The sequence below is a fragment of the Cyanistes caeruleus genome, chromosome 5 (assembly GCF_971803275.1).
Source record: "Cyanistes caeruleus chromosome 5, bCyaCae1.hap1.1, whole genome shotgun sequence".
In the NCBI taxonomy this organism is placed as follows: domain Eukaryota; kingdom Metazoa; phylum Chordata; class Aves; order Passeriformes; family Paridae; genus Cyanistes; species Cyanistes caeruleus.
In genome coordinates, this window is record NC_141705.1 from 67,390,924 (window position 1) to 67,408,250 (window position 17,327).

The 17,327-nt window shown below is 41.6% G+C and overlaps 1 long non-coding RNA gene across 2 annotated transcripts; it reads left to right on the top strand.

The window, feature by feature from the left end:
• Positions 1-11,950: 11,950 nt before the first annotated feature.
• LOC147653210 (uncharacterized) lies at positions 11,951-16,892 on the top strand. 2 transcript variants are annotated; one of them, XR_015287107.1, is made up of 3 exons: positions 11,951-13,315; positions 15,030-15,546; positions 16,079-16,892. It is a non-coding gene; the product is annotated as an uncharacterized LOC147653210 (long non-coding RNA). The 2 variants fall into 2 exon arrangements; XR_015287106.1 differs by having other exon boundaries at positions 15,030-16,892.
• Positions 16,893-17,327: the final 435 nt, after the last annotated feature.

Genomic DNA, 17,327 nt, shown 5'->3' on the forward strand with positions numbered 1-17,327 from the left:
TTCTCTGCAGAATCCCACAAAATTCCAGAAAAGTCCCTCAAAGTTCCACAAACATCCCTCAAAATCTCCCCAAAATCCAACAAAATTCCAGAGAAATCCCACCAAATTCCCTAAATCTTCTCAAAACACGACCAAATTCTAGAAAAAAATCCCACCAAATCTCCACAAATTCCCACAAAATACATGTAAAATCCCCCAAGATCCCTAAATCCCCTCAATATCCCACAAAATTCCACAAAAATCACACAAAACCTCCACAAGTTTCCACAAAATCTACGAAAACTTCCTCAAAATTCTTCAAGTCTCCTCCAAACCACACAAAGTCCTTGAAAAGGCCTACAGAATTCCAGAAAAATCCCACCAAATTCCCACAATCTTCTCAAAACACGACAAAATTCTGGAAAAAAATCCCACCAAATCTCCACAAATTCCCACAAAATACATGTAAAATCCCCCAAGATCCCTAAATCCCCTCAATATCCCACAAAAATTCCACAAAAATCACACAAAACCTCCACAAGTTTCCACAAAATCTAAGGAAACTTCCTCAAAATTCTTCAAGTCTCCTCCAAACCACACAAAGTCCTTGAAAAGGCCCACAAAATTCTAGAAAAATACCACCAAATTCCCTAAATCTTTTCAAAATACCACAAAATTCAAGAAAAGCCCCACCAAATTCCAGAAACATCCCACAAAATGACCTAAATCATTCCAAAACTCTACCAAATTCCACAAAAATCCCACAGAATCTCCACAAATTCACACAGAATACATGAAAAATCCCTGATAATTCATCAGTTCTCTACAGAATCTCACCAAATTCCAGAAAAGTCCCCCAAAGTTCCACAAGCATCCCACAAAATCTCCCTAATATCCAACAAAATTCCGGGAAAAATCTCACAAAATTCCCTAAATCTTCTGAAAACTTGACCAAATTCCAGAAACGCCCCATAAAATCAGCACAGTTTCCCGCAAAATTCAAGAAAAAACACCACAAAATTCCCTAAATCGCCTCAAAACTCTACCAAATTTTATAAAAATCCCACAGAATCTCCACAAATTCCCACAGAATACATGAAAAATCCCTGATAATTCGTCAGTTCTCTACAGAATCTCACCAAATTCCAGAAAAGTCCCTCAAAGTTCCACAAACATCCCACAAAATCTCCCCAGTATCCAACAAAATTCCAGGAAAAATCCCACAAAATTCCCTAAATCTTCTCAAAACTCAACCAAATTCCAGAAACGCCCCATAAAATCACCACAGTTTCCCACAAAATTCAAGAAAAACACCACCAAATTCCCTAAATCTTTTCAAAATACCACAAAATCCTTGAAAAGCCCCACCAAATTCCAGAAACATCCCACAAAATGACCTAAATCATTCCAAAACTCTACCAAATTCCACAAAAATCCCACAGAATCGCCAAAAATTCACACAAAATACATGAAAAATTCGTGATAATTTGTCAATTCTCTGCAGAATCCCACAAAATTCCAGAAAAGTCCCTCAAAGTTCCACAAACATCCCACAAAATGTCCTCAATATCCAACAAAATTCCAGAGAAATGCCACCAAATTCCCTAAATCTTCTCAAAACACAACCAAATTCTAGAAAAATATCCCACCAAATCTCCACAAATTCCCACAAAATACATGAAAAATCCCTCAAGATCCCTAAATCCCCTCAATATCCCACAAAATTCCACAAAAATCACACAAAACCTCCACAAGTTTCCACAAAATCTAAGGAAACTTCCTCAAAATTCTTCAAGTCTCCTCCAAACCACACAAAGTCCTTGAAAAGGCCCACAGAATTCCAGAAAAATCCCACCAAATTCCCTAAATCTTCTCAAAACACGACCAAATTCTGGAAAAAAATCCCACCAAATCTCCACAAATTCCCACAAAATACATGTAAAATCCCCCAAGATCCCTAAATCCCCTCAATATCCCACAAAATTCCACAAAAATCACACAAAACCTCCACAAGTTTCCACAAAATCTACGAAAACTTCCTCAAAATTCTTCAAGTCTCCTCCAAACCACACAAAGTCCTTGAAAAAGCCCACAAAATTCTAGAAAAATACCACCAAATTCCCTAAATCTTTTCAAAATACCACAAAATTCAAGAAAAGCCCCACCAAATTCCAGAAACATCCCACAAAATGACCTAAATCATTCCAAAACTCTACCAAATTCCACAAAAATCCCACAGAATCTCCACAAACTCACACAGAATACATGAAAAATCCCTGATAATTCGTCAGTTCTCTACAGAATCTCACCAAATTCCAGAAAAGTCCCCCAAAGTTCCACAAGCATCCCACAAAATCTCCCTAATATCCAACAAAATTCCAGAAAAATCTCACAAAATTCCCTAAATCTTCTGAAAACTTGACCAAATTCCAGAAACGCCCCATAAAATCAGCACAGTTTCCCGCAAAATTCAAGAAAAAACACCACAAAATTCACTAAATCGCCTCAAAACTCTACCGAATTTTATAAAAATCCCACAGAATCTCCACAAATTACCAAAAAATACATGAAAAATCCCTGATAATTCGTCAGTTCTCTACAGAATCTCACCAAATTCCAGAAAAGTCCCTCAAAGTTCCACAAACATCCCTCAAAATCTCCCCAAAATCCAACAAAATTCCAGAGAAATCCCACCAAATTCCCTAAATCTTCTCAAAACACGACAAAATTCTAGAAAAAAATCCCACCAAATCTCCACAAATTCCCACAAAATACATGTAAAATCCCCCAAGATCCCTAAATCCCCTCAATATCCCACAAAATTCCACAAAAATCACACAAAATCTCCACAAGTTTCCACAAAATCTAAGGAAACTTCCTCAAAATTCTTCAAGTCTCCTCCAAACCACACAAAGTCCTTGAAAAGGCCCACAAAATTCTAGAAAAATACCACCAAATTCCCTAAATCTTTTCAAAATACCACAAAATTCAAGAAAAGCCCCACCAAATTCCAGAAACATCCCACTAAATGACGTAAATCATTCCAAAACTCTACCAAATTCCACAAAAATCCCACAGAATCTCCACAAATTCACACAAAATACATGAAAAATCCCTCAAGATCCCTAAATCTCCAAAATTTCCTACAAAATTCCTCAAAAATCACACAAATCCTCCACAAGTTTCCACAAAATCTAAGGAAACTTCCTCAAAATTCTTCAAGTCTCCTCCAAACCACACAAAGTCCTTGAAAAGGCCCACCAAATTCCAGAAACATCCCACAGAATCTCCACAAATTCCCACAAAATCTAAAACAAATTCCTCATAATTCTTTAAGTCTGTTCTGAATCCCACAGAATTCCAGAAAAATCCCACCAAATTCCAGAGAAGTCCCACAAAATTCCCTAAATCATTTCAAAACCCTACCAATTCACAGGAATGTCCCACAAAATCTCCACCGATTCCCAGAAAATCCCACCAAAATCCCACAAAAATCCCTAAATCTTCTGAAAACTCAACCAAATTCCAGAAACGCCCCATAAAATCACCACAAAATTCAAGAAAAACACCACCAAATTCCCTAAATCTTTTCAAAATACCACAAAATTCTTGAAAAGCCCCACCAAATTCCAGAAATATCCCACAAAATGACCTAAATCATTCCAAAACTCTACCAAATTCCACAAAAACCCCACAGAATCTCCACAAATTCCCAAAAAATACATGAAAAATCCCTGATAATTTGTCAATTCTCTGCAGAATCCCACAAAATTCCAGAAAAGTCCCTCAAAGTTCCACAAACATCCCTCAAAATCTCCCCAAAATCCAACAAAATTCCAGAGAAATCCCACCAAATTCCCTAAATCTTCTCAAAACAGGACCAAATTCTAGAAAAAAATCCCACCAAATCTCCACAAATTCCCACAAAATACATGTAAAATCCCCCAAGATCCCTAAATCCCTCAATATCCCACAAAATACCATAAAAATCACACAAATCCTCCACAAATTCCCACAAAATCAAAAAAAATTCCTCAAAATTCTTCAAGTCTCCTCCAAACCACACAAAGTCCTTGAAAAGGCCCCACCAAATTCCAGAAATATCCCACAAAATGACCTAAATAATTCCAAAACTCTACCAAATTCCACAAAAACCCCACAGAATCTCCACAAATTCCCAAAAAAAACATGAAAAATCCCTGATAATTTGTCAATTCTTGCAGAATCCCACAAAATTCCAGAAAAGTCCCTCAAAGTTCCACAAACATCCCTCAAAATCTCCCCAAAATCCAACAAAATTCCAGAGAAATCCCACCCAATTCCCTAAATCTTCTCAAAACACGACAAAATTCTAGAAAAAAATCCCACCAAATCTCCACAAATTCCCACAAAATACATGTAAAATCCCCCAAGATCCCTAAATCCCCTCAATATCCCACAAAATTCCACAAAAATCACACAAAACCTCCACAAGTTTCCACAAAATCTAAGGAAACTTCCTCAAAATTCTTCAAGTCTCCTCCAAACCACACAAAGTCCTTGAAAAGGCCTACAGAATTCCAGAAAAATCCCACCAAATTCCCTAAATCTTCTCAAAACACCACCAAATTCTGGAAAAAAATCCCACCAAATCTCCACAAATTCCCACAAAATACATGTAAAATCCCCCAAGATCCCTAAATCGCCTCAATATCCCACAAAATTCCACAAAAATCACACAAAACCTCCACAAGTTTCCACAAAATCTAAGGAAACTTCCTCAAAATTCTTCAAGTCTCCTCCAAACCACACAAAGTCCTTGAAAAGGCCCACAAAATTCCAGAAAAATCCCACCAAATTCCCACAATCTTCTCAAAACACGACAAAATTCTGGAAAAAAATCCCACCAAATCTCCACAAATTCCCACAAAATACATGAAAAATCCCTCAAGATCCCTAAATCCCCTCATTATCCCAAAAAATTCCACAAAAATCACACAAAACCTCCACAAGTTTCCACAAAATCTACGAAAACTTCCTCAAAATTCTTCAACTCTCCTCCAAACCACACAAAGTCCTTGAAAAGGCCCACCAAATTCCAGAAAAATCCCACCAAATTCCCTAAATCTTCTCAAAACACGACCAAATTCTGGAAAAAAATCCCACCAAATCTCCACAAATTCCCACAAAATACATGTAAAATCCCCCAAGATCCCTAAATCCCCTCAATATCCAAAAAATCCCACAAAAATCACACAAAACCTCCACAAGTTTCCACAAAATCTAAGGAAACTTCCTCAAAATTCTTCAAGTCTCCTCCAAACCACACAAAGTCCTTGAAAAGGCCTACAGAATTCCAGAAAAATCCCACCAAATTCCCTAAATCTTCTCAAAACATGACCAAATTCTGGAAAAAAATCCCACCAAATCTCCACAAATTCCCACAAAATACATGTAAAATCCCCCAAGATCCCTAAATCCCCTCAATATCCCAAAAAATTCCACAAAAATCACACAAAACCTCCACAAGTTTCCACAAAATCTACGAAAACTTCCTCAAAATTCTTCAAGTCTCCTCCAAACCACACAAAGTCCTTGAAAAAGCCCACAAAATTCTAGAAAAATACCACCAAATTCCCTAAATTTTTCAAAATACCACAAAATTCAAGAAAAGCCCCACCAAATTCCAGAAACATCCCACAAAATGACCTAAATCATTCCAAAACTCTACCAAATTCCACAAAAACCCCACAGAATCTCCACAAATTCCCAAAAAAAACATGAAAAATCCCTGATAATTTGTCAATTCTTGCAGAATCCCACAAAATTCCAGAAAAGTCCCTCAAAGTTCCACAAACATCCCTCAAAATCTCCCCAAAATCCAACAAAATTCCAGAGAAATCCCACCAAATTCCCTAAATCTTCTCAAAACACGACCAAATTCTGGAAAAAAATCCCACCAAATCTCCACAAATTCCCACAAAATACATGTAAAATCCCCCAAGATCCCTAAATCCCCTCAATATCCCACAAAATTCCACAAAAATCACACAAAACCTCCACAAGTTTCCACAAAATCTAAGGAAACTTCCTCAAAATTCTTCAAGTCTCCTCCAAACCACACAAAGTCCTTGAAAAGGCCTACAGAATTCCAGAAAAATCCCACCAAATTCCCTAAATCTTCTCAAAACACGACCAAATTCTGGAAAAAAATCCCACCAAATCTCCACAAATTCCCACAAAATACATGTAAAATCCCCTAAGATCCCTAAATCCCCTCAATATCCCACAAAAATTCCACAAAAATCACACAAAACCTCCACAAGTTTCCACAAAATCTAAGGAAACTTCCTCAAAATTCTTCAAGTCTCCTCCAAACCACACAAAGTCCTTGAAAAGGCCCACAAAATTCTAGAAAAATACCACCAAATTCCCTAAATCTTTTCAAAATACCACAAAATTCAAGAAAAGCCCCACCAAATTCCAGAAACATCCCACAAAATGACCTAAATCATTCCAAAACTCTACCAAATTCCACAAAAATCCCACAGAATCTCCACAAATTCACACAGAATACATGAAAAATCCCTGATAATTCATCAGTTCTCTACAGAATCTCACCAAATTCCAGAAAAGTCCCCCAAAGTTCCACAAGCATCCCACAAAATCTCCCTAATATCCAACAAAATTCAAGGAAAAATCTCACAAAATTCCCTAAATCTTCTGAAAACTTGACCAAATTCCAGAAACGCCCCATAAAATCAGCACAGTTTCCCGCAAAATTCAAGAAAAAACACCACAAAATTCCCTAAATCGCCTCAAAACTCTACCAAATTTTATAAAAATCCCACAGAATCTCCACAAATTCCCAAAAAATACATGAAAAATCCCTGATAATTCGTCAGTTCTCTACAGAATCTCACCAAATTCCAGAAAAGTCCCTCAAAGTTCCACAAACATCCCACAAAATCTCCCCAGTATCCAACAAAATTCCAGGAAAAATCCCACAAAATTCCCTAAATCTTCTCAAAACTCAACCAAATTCCAGAAACGCCCCATAAAATCACCACAGTTTCCCACAAAATTCAAGAAAAACACCACCAAATTCCCTAAATCTTTTCAAAATACCACAAAATCCTTGAAAAGCCCCACCAAATTCCAGAAATATCCCACAAAATGACCTAAATCATTCCAAAACTCTACCAAATTCCACAAAACCCCCACAGAATCTCCACAAATTCCCAAAAAATACATGAAAAATCCCTGATAATTTGTCAATTCTCTGTAGAATCCCACAAAATTCCAGAAAAGTCCCTCCAAGTTCCACAAACATCCCTCAAAATCTCCCCAAAATCCAACAAAATTCCAGAGAAATCCCACCAAATTCCCACAGTCTTCTCAAAACACGGCCAAAATCCACAAAAATCCCACCAAATCTCCACAAATTCCCACAGAATACATGAAAAATCCCTGATAATTCGTCAGTTCTCTACAGAATCTCACCAAATTCCAGAAAAGTCCCTCAAAGTTCCACAAGCATCCCACAAAATCTCCCTAATATCCAACAAAATTCCAGGGAAAGTCTCACAATATTCCCTAAATCTTCTGAAAACTCGACCAAATTCCAGAAAAATCCCACCAAATCTCCACAGATTCCCACAGAATACATGAAACAGGTCAGTGCATACCAGTTCTGTAATGACCTTTATCTTATACTGTTATTCCTCTGTAGGATACCTTTGATATCCTAGTGTGGCTTTGTTCCTTTATGGCTCTGGATGTATTAGTTTCAGAGAGTGTGCTGATAGAAACTAATGTGGAAACATCTGTTAAACCAACATACATTCATTTACATCTATCATTAGAGCTGCTCCACATATCTCTAATGACATTACTGTTTTATGTCTTAAGTGCTTACTCAGCTATGAAAATATAAACTGTGGGGTTTTGAGTACTCTTATTGAGATAGCATCAAAGCAAAAAATGAGTTGGTGCTTAATCCACAGCCTGATCTTTGTCACCACTTCCCGTGTGACACCGAGACAAGGGCTCGTGATGTGTGAGAGCGATGGATGATGTCTTTGTGTATCCATAAAGCTTTTTGGGCTCTGTCCCACAGTTCTCCTAACAGAATCCTTCCCAGGTTTTGCTTTGGCCTGAAGTAGCAGACACCTCCTGGGAAGTCCAAAGGGGTAGGAGTGGAGCTTAGAGAGAGAAGAGGTTTTTCCTAGGCCTTGCTTCAATGTCATAGAAGAGACTGAAGCAGTAAGCAGATTTCAGCTCTGCTCAGCCCTCTTGTCATTTGTTGTTGGCACCTGTAACACTGTGTAAGAGCTGCATCCCCTTTGGTCTGTTTCCATCATGACTCTTTTTGTGACTTCCCTGCTGATAAGAAGTCAGTCGAGTTTTGTAAATCCTTGCACAAACAAGACCAAAAGCAGGTCCAAGTCCCATTCATCCAACTGCCTCAGCCAGAAAAGCTGGCTGCTGCCCCTCCTGCATTGCAGATTGTCACAAACACTAATCCAGGAACTTGGGTTGTGCCCCCATTTTCCCTTTTTTGCGTGAACATAGAGAATCCTTTGCTGTGTGACTCAGAAGGGTTGTGTTCCATCAGAGACCATCACAGGGTTTCTCTGGTCCCCAGTGCTGCAGACAGAAGTGTTGTCACCCCGTTGTGCATCTGCTGCCAGCCTGAGTTCAGGCTGGCCGAGGGAGTGATCAGAAGGGGAACACGCTTTGTGCAGCACTCCTTTACAGCAAGGGGCTCCTTACAGGGCTGGGCAGTGCTCTGCTGTTCCCTGCATCAGCTCTAGCAGAAACATTCCCCAGCTCCTGATGGGCTCCAGCCAAGCCAGCACCAAAATGCTGACTGATGGTTTCCATGGGCTGGGACTGTTGTCTCTGGGTAACACCAGCGTTCTGCTGTCACCTCAGCTGCGTGTCTGAGCTGTAGCAGGGCTGCTGAGATGGGCAGGGGAAAGGGGGCTTCTCCTAAAGAGCAGTGCAGGTCAGCTGCTGGCAAAGCAATTATCGTAAAGAGGATCATTCATAAAGTGCAGTGATAGCTTACAAATCTCAAACCCAAGAGCTTCTTCTTTGATTATGGAAAACAAAGGGGCTTGAACTCTCGGTTTGATGTATTAAGTGATATTTTTTTAAAAGACATTTTGGGTTAGTCAAACTGGAATGATTCATAAAGCAGCTTAATTAGACCAGAGCTCCAGTGGGAGTCCCCTTTAACATGTCTACAGAGACTCTTTTAATACTCTAATCCATTTCTGAATAAAAGGTGAAACCAGGAATGGTAGTTTCAAAGGAGGAACTACAAAGAACATTTCTCTTTCTCTTTTTGCTCTTCTGTCCTTGCCATCTAGATATCAAGCTTCCATTGCATTCTAAGGATGACTTTTTTTCTAGGTTAGCTTGCACAAGCAGAGCTTTTTATATACCATCATTTAAAACTTAAGGAACCCTCCAAGTGAAAAATCGGTTACTAATGCGCCACCAAACCGGTGTTCTGGAATTACTGTAATGAATTCATCCTGTTGTACAGTGTTTTGTTTCACCTCCTAGCAAGTTTTTAAAAGAAATTTTAGGTCGCCCTGTTATAATTTGTTTTCCGCTTTATCCAGTGCTTTAGGAGGAGGTTTCATGCTGATGCTCCAGTAGGGTGGGAAATCCTGAAATGGGAAGTGGAAGTATGCCCTAAGGTCTATTTTTAGACTGATGTGACTAGGCTGTGCTTCAAAACAAAATTAAAAATAACCCACACAGACCTGGGTTCAGCAAAAGGGAGGCTAAAGACTTGAAAATGCTGTAGTCTGACAAGGAAATCAAGATCATGATGTTATATTTACTTTGCACTGGGCTTCTTTAGAGATGTGCAATCTCTCTACAACATCTGCTGGAACAGAATTAATAAGCTAAAGCAATGCTTTTAATGTCTAACTACTGTTGATTCCCTTTTCTTGAGGTAGGAATTGCTTACAGACCTTCAGCACTAACATTAAAATATCAGGATGGTAGCTGAAGGAATGGTTGGGTTTTTGTTTGGAATATGCAGTGCAGTTCCAGGTGAACAATGCCCAGTGATGATTGCTCTCCAATCATCTTTTGAGTGAGGGGTTTTTTTTTACAATATATTTTTCTCATGGAAAGAAAACAAAGGTGACTTAATTAAAATGAGGAAAGAAAAGCATGGATGGAATAGTTCACTCCAAGTGAATAAGAACTTGGTACTTAACCATTGTACCTCTTTATCTTGCTCATTCCTACTTTCCTGCTTTCCTAATGTTCAGCAGGTTACATTTCAAAATACCTGCCGTGATATTTTGGAGTGGCATCTTTGCTCTCAGAAGACTTTGGGGCACTTGAGAAATAATATTCCAAACGCTGTTTGCCTACCCATCCCAGTGATGTGGCACTTTGGGTCTAAGTTTTGTTCATTTGCTGGTTTTAAGTGTGCCTGAAATGCTGACACACTTAGAGCAGCAGGGCTTCTGTGAACTGGAATGGTCACCTAAATGCAAATACCAGTAGTAGACATACCTGTTAAACAATTTGAAGTGCAGGCTTGAAAGAAATAAATGATGAGAGGATAGTAGGTTGATTTCTCCTGGTGGCATAAAGCTTTTATGTTAAAGAGGAGTGTTTTAGGAAAGTAGATACTATGCCAAAAAAATTTAATAGGACCAAAGAGCAGCAGCGTCCGTATTTCTGTTGTAGATCTGTTACCTCTTGGGGCTCCCATAGAGGGCAATATTGTATAAAAGATGGTTTTAAGCCATGCATTAGGGGTCTGCCCATTCATCTGTGTTGATATACCTTTAGGAAAATTGCTGTTACAGTAAACTGAACTTCCAAGTGTAAGAAACTGGAAGAGACTTCAAGGGACACGACGCTGTTTAATGGGGCAGAAACTGAGAGACAAGTGAGCTACAGTGTGGGGTGATTTGCATTTTTCCAAGATGATTTGTGAAAGGTGAAAAGTTGCAGATGAATGCTTTGATTTGCCTTTATCTCACTCTGCCTGAGCACTTGTGTCAGTCATTTCATGCAATAACCCCTACTAAACAGTCAGAGGCTGCAGCATAATTTTGTTGACCTTAAATTAAGGCAAAAAGCTGCAGTTCTGGAATTTGAAGTTTGTAGTGTCTAATTGGCTAAAGGGCAAAAGAAAGAAGTAAAGATGAATGACAACTTTTTTGATATCACATGAAAAATCAAGGCTCATGCATCAGGGGACTTGAAAACAATTAGATTCATATCATTTCAGCCTATGTCTCAATCCTAAAAGGGCATTAAAATTACACTCTCTAAGTCTCGTTCAGTGGAGCTTAGATGAGCCTCAGATTTTAGGTGTTCCCAGGATGGGAGTTACAGGAATTGATTTCTTTGCAATGTGAAGTGCCTAAAATAGGAACCAGCGGCAGTTTGGGGGCCTCTTGCTGCTTTCTTCCCTTTTTATTCCTTTCTATCCAACATGGCAGAAATGCCATCTAAGTGAGTAGCAGGAAGGCAACCTACATTGTTAGCAAGTGAGGGGAAAAAATAAAGTTAATCTTTCAGGCTTTGGAGGAGCTGATAGCAGGAGAAAAACTGTGCCTGCAATACAAAGCCAAAAGTTATCAACTATCCTGAGAGATGTTTTCACAAATCAACAAAGAACATAAACTAGGGGGGGAAAAAAAAGGAAGCATTGCTCTGGTCTTTGTCCCTAAGATGAGAAACTGAAAAGCTGCGAGTATAAAGCAGGTATGAGCTGGTTGTCAGTGGAATGTCAGCTTCCAGCAGAACAGGAATAACTCAGGAGTGTCGAGAAGAGTCTCTGCTGCCTTGCACAGTGTTTTAATCAAAGCCCAGAGGGAGCAGTTCCCAGCCAGCCACAAAGCACCACGTCAGGCCGTGCAGAAAGAGGATTGCAGCACAACTGGGGCTTCACCAGATCTGTCTGAGATCTAGAACTGGTACTAGGTGAGGCTTAGTTCCTTCTTTTGTCCTTTCACCCCAAATACAGCTTGCATTTTGCTTCAGCATGCTTCTGTAAATCCTCAGAGGATCCATCTTGGAAGCACTTCCAGGATGAAAATGCTCTGACCTTTAGATGTTGACAGATGAGGTGCAGATTCTCCTGTTCTATATTTATTGACAATAATGGCAGTTCTTCCATTTTTTATTTTTTTTTTGTGAACAGTGTAACTTTTACATATTTGTATGACTTCATTGTACAGCTGCCCTCCTCTAACATATTATATATGTGCCAATTCTTTTACTCCAGGGATGTAAATGCAGTACCACATGTTGATAAACACACTGTACCATTTAAACCACTGTCTGCACCGTCACTCTTCAAAAATGAGACCTGCACAACACTGCAATTCAATGCAATGAGAAAGGCCATGAATTTACCCACAGAGGCAGCATGGCTGATAAAGCAGCTCCTGTCTCCTGTGCTCAGAGGTGATTCCTGTTCCAGATCAGCTCTGTGCTGGACCTGCCTTTTGCAGAGGTTGTGAGGCTGCTGCCACACGATGTGTGGTGGCTTTGTAAGGGGGAGTATCCTCTAATAAGGATTGCACAGCACCACCAGTCATCCCAATTAGCACTTGGATGAAATGGAGAACTGAACTCCAGAGGCAGGAACCAATTCTTCTCTATTCCATTGTTTGAAATGTTTTCCTTAGAGTGTGTTCAGGGGAGGATGGGAGATGAACCTTTTTACCTTTCTGGTGTTGTCTCTTTCCATGGTGTATCATATCCACCCTTCCCACAGCTGAGCTAGTAGGGCTGTGCTTTCTGAGAGGAATTCAACAGAAAAACGTTCCATCTTTTGTCCCCTGGAAGAAGCACCAGTTTTTGGAGCAATCTGTCTTCAAATGTTTCTGTGAAATTTTCCTTTTAGTTCTTGATCCTGCTCAGACACATCAGACCGATACAAAACCCCCTGAGTAACGTCACCAGCCTCAGCAGAATGTCTAAACTCTCTAAACTCCAACTTTGCGTTATCACACCATAACTACATTAAAATTATGAACATGATGATGGCAGGTTCTAGGTCACTGGCTTTCAATCTTCCTGCTTAGGGCTGACCATAGCATTTGTCTGTATTTTCTTGTCTCAGGGACTCCGTGTTTCCTTAAGGGACCAAGCTCTTGCTCTCCACAGCTCCTTGGAGCTGAAGGTGCTCGCCCACACTGAGTGAGACACTGTTACGTTTCTATTTGCAGATATGCTGCTGTGATGGAAATTTCTGTTCCAACACACTTCCACACCGAGAGAAATAGAGGAAAAAGAAAAGAAAAAGGAGTCAAAAGCCAGAAGGCCTCATTTAAATGCCAGTGTGGCAACCAAAGAGGTAAGGGAATGAAACACCGACAGAGGGAGGAGGGGAAGGTCACTGTCCCCAGGGACAGCAACGCCAGATGGCCGCAAGCACAAATCAGGAATTCCACAGACAGGAGTTTTACTCTCATCCTTTGATTTTTTTTTTTCAGCATAATTTGCATTGCAGTTTATTTTCATGGCCATTGGGAGGTTGGTAAAGGGCCAGATTGCCCTAAAGGGAGGACATGTTCATGTGTACGTGCAGTGGGCTGTTCTGAGGTGTTGTCAGCACTAAACCTGCTCAGAGCAGCTCTCTTTGCTGGGGTGACAGCAGCAATAAAAGATCCACCTGAGGATCTCTTCCAGCTGAGATGCAAATACCCTCTCCTTCCCTCGTGCAGTCCTAAAGCTTGCACATCCATTTCCTGCATGGGGGTTGGACACTGCTTACACTTGGATTTAATTGCATTTCCGTGCTGGGTGGAAACTTCCAGTGGCCAAGTGAGAATATTCTGGCTTTAAATAAGAAGAGACATTTCTTAGTAACAAGCATTGACTATTGCACATCTGTCCTGGCAAAAATAAAAGAACTGACCTTAATGGTGATTGCCAGGGAATATTCCCAGGTTTACATTTGAGACACTTGCCTTTCCAGCCCCTTTTGCCTCCCTACAGAAAAGCTAATGGTGCACAAAGAAGAGTCAGGTCAATTGCTGTTCCTGTTAGTTCTGTGTAACTGAAGCACCAGTATCCCACATTCTGGTTAACTTCACAACCTTTGGAGTTTTTCTTCCACTGCATTGCATTTGTTTTCTGGACATACTCAATTTTGCTGGCACAGGACACAAAAATTATAAAAGGAAGTTTATGATAGAAGAGCAGGAAACAAATGACACTTGTGCATTTGTCATTGATCCTTGAAAAACGAGGTGAGCCCCAGACATGCTTTTGGGTGTTCCCAAAGAATCCTAAAGAAACAAATTCTCTGTTTTGCCTCCTATTCATGGCAAGGGCAAAGATGAAGTATCAGATTCAGTTGCTTAAAAGACTGATAAACCTGTAGGAGAAAGATGTTTTCTGCTGCACTGTTTGTCATAAACAAAATGAAGATTTAAAAAAAGCCCCACAACCTTAATAGCCTTTTGCAGAAATGAGGCAGACCCAGCAATCTTGAAGCAGTCATTGCTTCAGTCTTTCTATAACTCTGAAGACAACTAAATGAACACAGAAATCAGAGCTCTCACACACCCTACAGCCAACAGCTCCCAAAATTATTAAAACCCTTACTGATTCAGTTTATTGCAGATGCTGTCCTGAAGCAGAAAAGGTGATTCTGCACTTCCTTAGTCCTTTTCCCTTGGACTGAGGTTTGGTTTGGCCTTGTGTGGTCCTGCTGAAGAGCAACAGAGAGCAGTGACAAGGCTTCCTTCACCCTGGGATTATAAAATCTTGTTGTTTGGGCACAGACAAATCCCTCCCTGGCTACAGCCTCCTGTCAGCTACAGGGGCCAGGACCAGGTGTCCCCTGAGTCTCACTGAGTACTTGGTTTATGCAAAACATTGGGGCTCATTCCATTTGCTGAGAAGAAGAGCCAAAGATGACACACCTTGGGCACCGTCCCCTCCTCACCCCAAAGTGCCCCCCAGGACGGCCTGTGGCTCATCAAGTAACATTTCTGCAATCAGGCATCGCCAAAAGTGTTTCTAACAACACATTCCATCACTTCTTGCCACTTTTTATTCAGTGCAAGCATGGAAATGTCTGAGATAGACAATGGAAAGCAATACATAAAATCCAAGACAAGCGATCATAAATGGCCCTGCTGGGAAAGCAGATCCCACGGAATTGAATGGAGGTGGAAGGTCACTCCTAACACATTAAATACAACAGCCAAAGCAGATCCTGATGTCACCTTGATACTGAGATGGAAAAGTCACCTGCTTAAAATCATTGAAAAGGAAAAGAAGGAGCAGGAGGACAGGTGGGTAGGTGTGTTGGTAACTCTGTTAAACACAGTTTAAAAAACCCCAAAACGCAGTAGTTATTAACCAGATATTTGAGGAGGCACAGCCACAGCTCTCTGCAGAACATTTACAAAGTGCTTGACAAATGGAAAGCTGGATCTTTTTCAGCAAGTGCCGTGGGTGCTGTGCACCCAGACCTGGAGCACCAGGGCCATCCATCTGCCTCAGGAGTCCTGCTTTCATCCTTGGAGTGTGCATCCTTCCATCCTCCAGTGTGCACCGGCACTTCAGATTGAGGTAAGGACAGCACTGAATAGGGGAAAAAGAGCAGGAGCTATTCCCTCCATTGAATATTGGCACCACCACGTGACACATTCACTTGAAGACGAGCACAAAGGGATTACAACACAATTGTCCCTGTACAGAACAGAAACCAAGCTTCTCCTGCTGCTCTGGCCGGTCCCTAAACACAAGAAGGAGCTGTAGGTTTTCTCCATCACTGCTGGTGCAGCTGAAGCCTTAAGTTCCTTAAGCCTTTCCTGTTTCCCTGAGTTGTCTCTCATTTCCATCACCTCAAAATGGGCATCTGTGGCACTATGAGAAAGGGCAGCATTTTCCTTGGGAAACAGCCGGAAAAGAACCAGAGCAGGTGTCCCAGACTGGGGGCTGCCCCTTCCAGGGGATTGTGTGTCAGCTCTGTTAGAATTGCTAATTATTTAGGCACCTAATTGGCTCTGAGGAGTGGATTGGGGAGAGATGGAAATGCAAGCCCTGGGCTGAAGGCCGTGCCCGAGGTGTGCCCAGCTCCCTGCACACCTTTTCCCCCCAGGTGCAGACCGGCTCCAGACGCTGCACATGGAAGGCAAGGAGAGCTGGGAGCCGAGAGAGGAGCGGTTTCTCCCGGAACACCGGGAGCCCTTCCATGGCAGCAGCTCATTCCCAGCCCCTGCCCCACTCTCTGCTCCCAAAGGTCACCGGGAACTCGCCCAAGGCCCGGGGGGCTCGGCAGGGCTTTCCCACCTGGGCCGAGTGCCACAGGAGGGGCCCCTGCAGGATTTCTGTCTCGGTCGGGTTCCAGCAGCTCAGACTGGCTCCTGCATCCAGCAGGGATTGGGTGGGGATTTGGTTGGGGCTTTTTGTTTGCTGGTTTGGCTTTTAGTTATTTAGAGAGTGCTTTGAGGGTCAGTTTTGCTGCTTCATCAGCTTTACCCCCTGCCCAGCTGCCTGTTGTGTGCATGGAAGGGTTCAATCTGCATTTCGCTTCTTCTGCACCCCTACTTTATTATTTTAGGCTCTTTATTTTCATTTTTCTCTTTTCCTTTTGACTGTTTTTTCCCCCTTTCATTCCCCCTTTTTTAATATTTATTTTCTGCTGTGGGTTTTTTTCCCCCCCCCTCTTCTCTCACGTGACCTCGGTGCTTTCCTGTCTTTTTGTAAATTTTTCTTTTTTCTTTTTTTTTTTTTTTCTTTTTTTTTTTTTAATCTTCTCCTGATCAGAAGCCCCTGGGGCAGCTGCACAGCCGGGGCCACTCCTGGCTGTCAGAGAAGCCGGGAGCTGACTGCTCTACGGGATTTGTTTGCTCCCAGGTCTGCGGCTCGGGGCTCTCTCTCATCGTGTTTTATCAAATAAAGTTCGTGTGGCATTCCTGGCTTTGACGATGGTGTTTTATTGGGATGTGCCAAGCCCGGATTCCCCGGGAAGCAGCAGGACGGGTTTCCCTGTGCCTAAGGACAGCCCCGGAGCCGCGCAGTGCAGAGAGAAGCCGATCCTAAGCCACTGCTGATGATCATAACCGAGTTGAAAGTAGGAGAAATGAGAAGTCCCAGCTGAAACCGATACAGAAGCAAGTTTTGATTGATTTTCAGAGCCTCCTGCTTCATACGCTTTGCCTCAGGAGCCAGGGAAATGGCTCCGATTCCCCTCCCGATGCTGCTGCTGGTGCGGAGCTGCCGGCCGGGCTTCAGGGCTGCTGCGGCTCCCAGAGACAGCCGGCGCTGCCTTCGGGGGCTCGGAGCTGAGCCCCGCTCCTGCAGCTGTGGCTCACACAGACCCTTGGCTGTGTTTGGGGAGCTCAGAA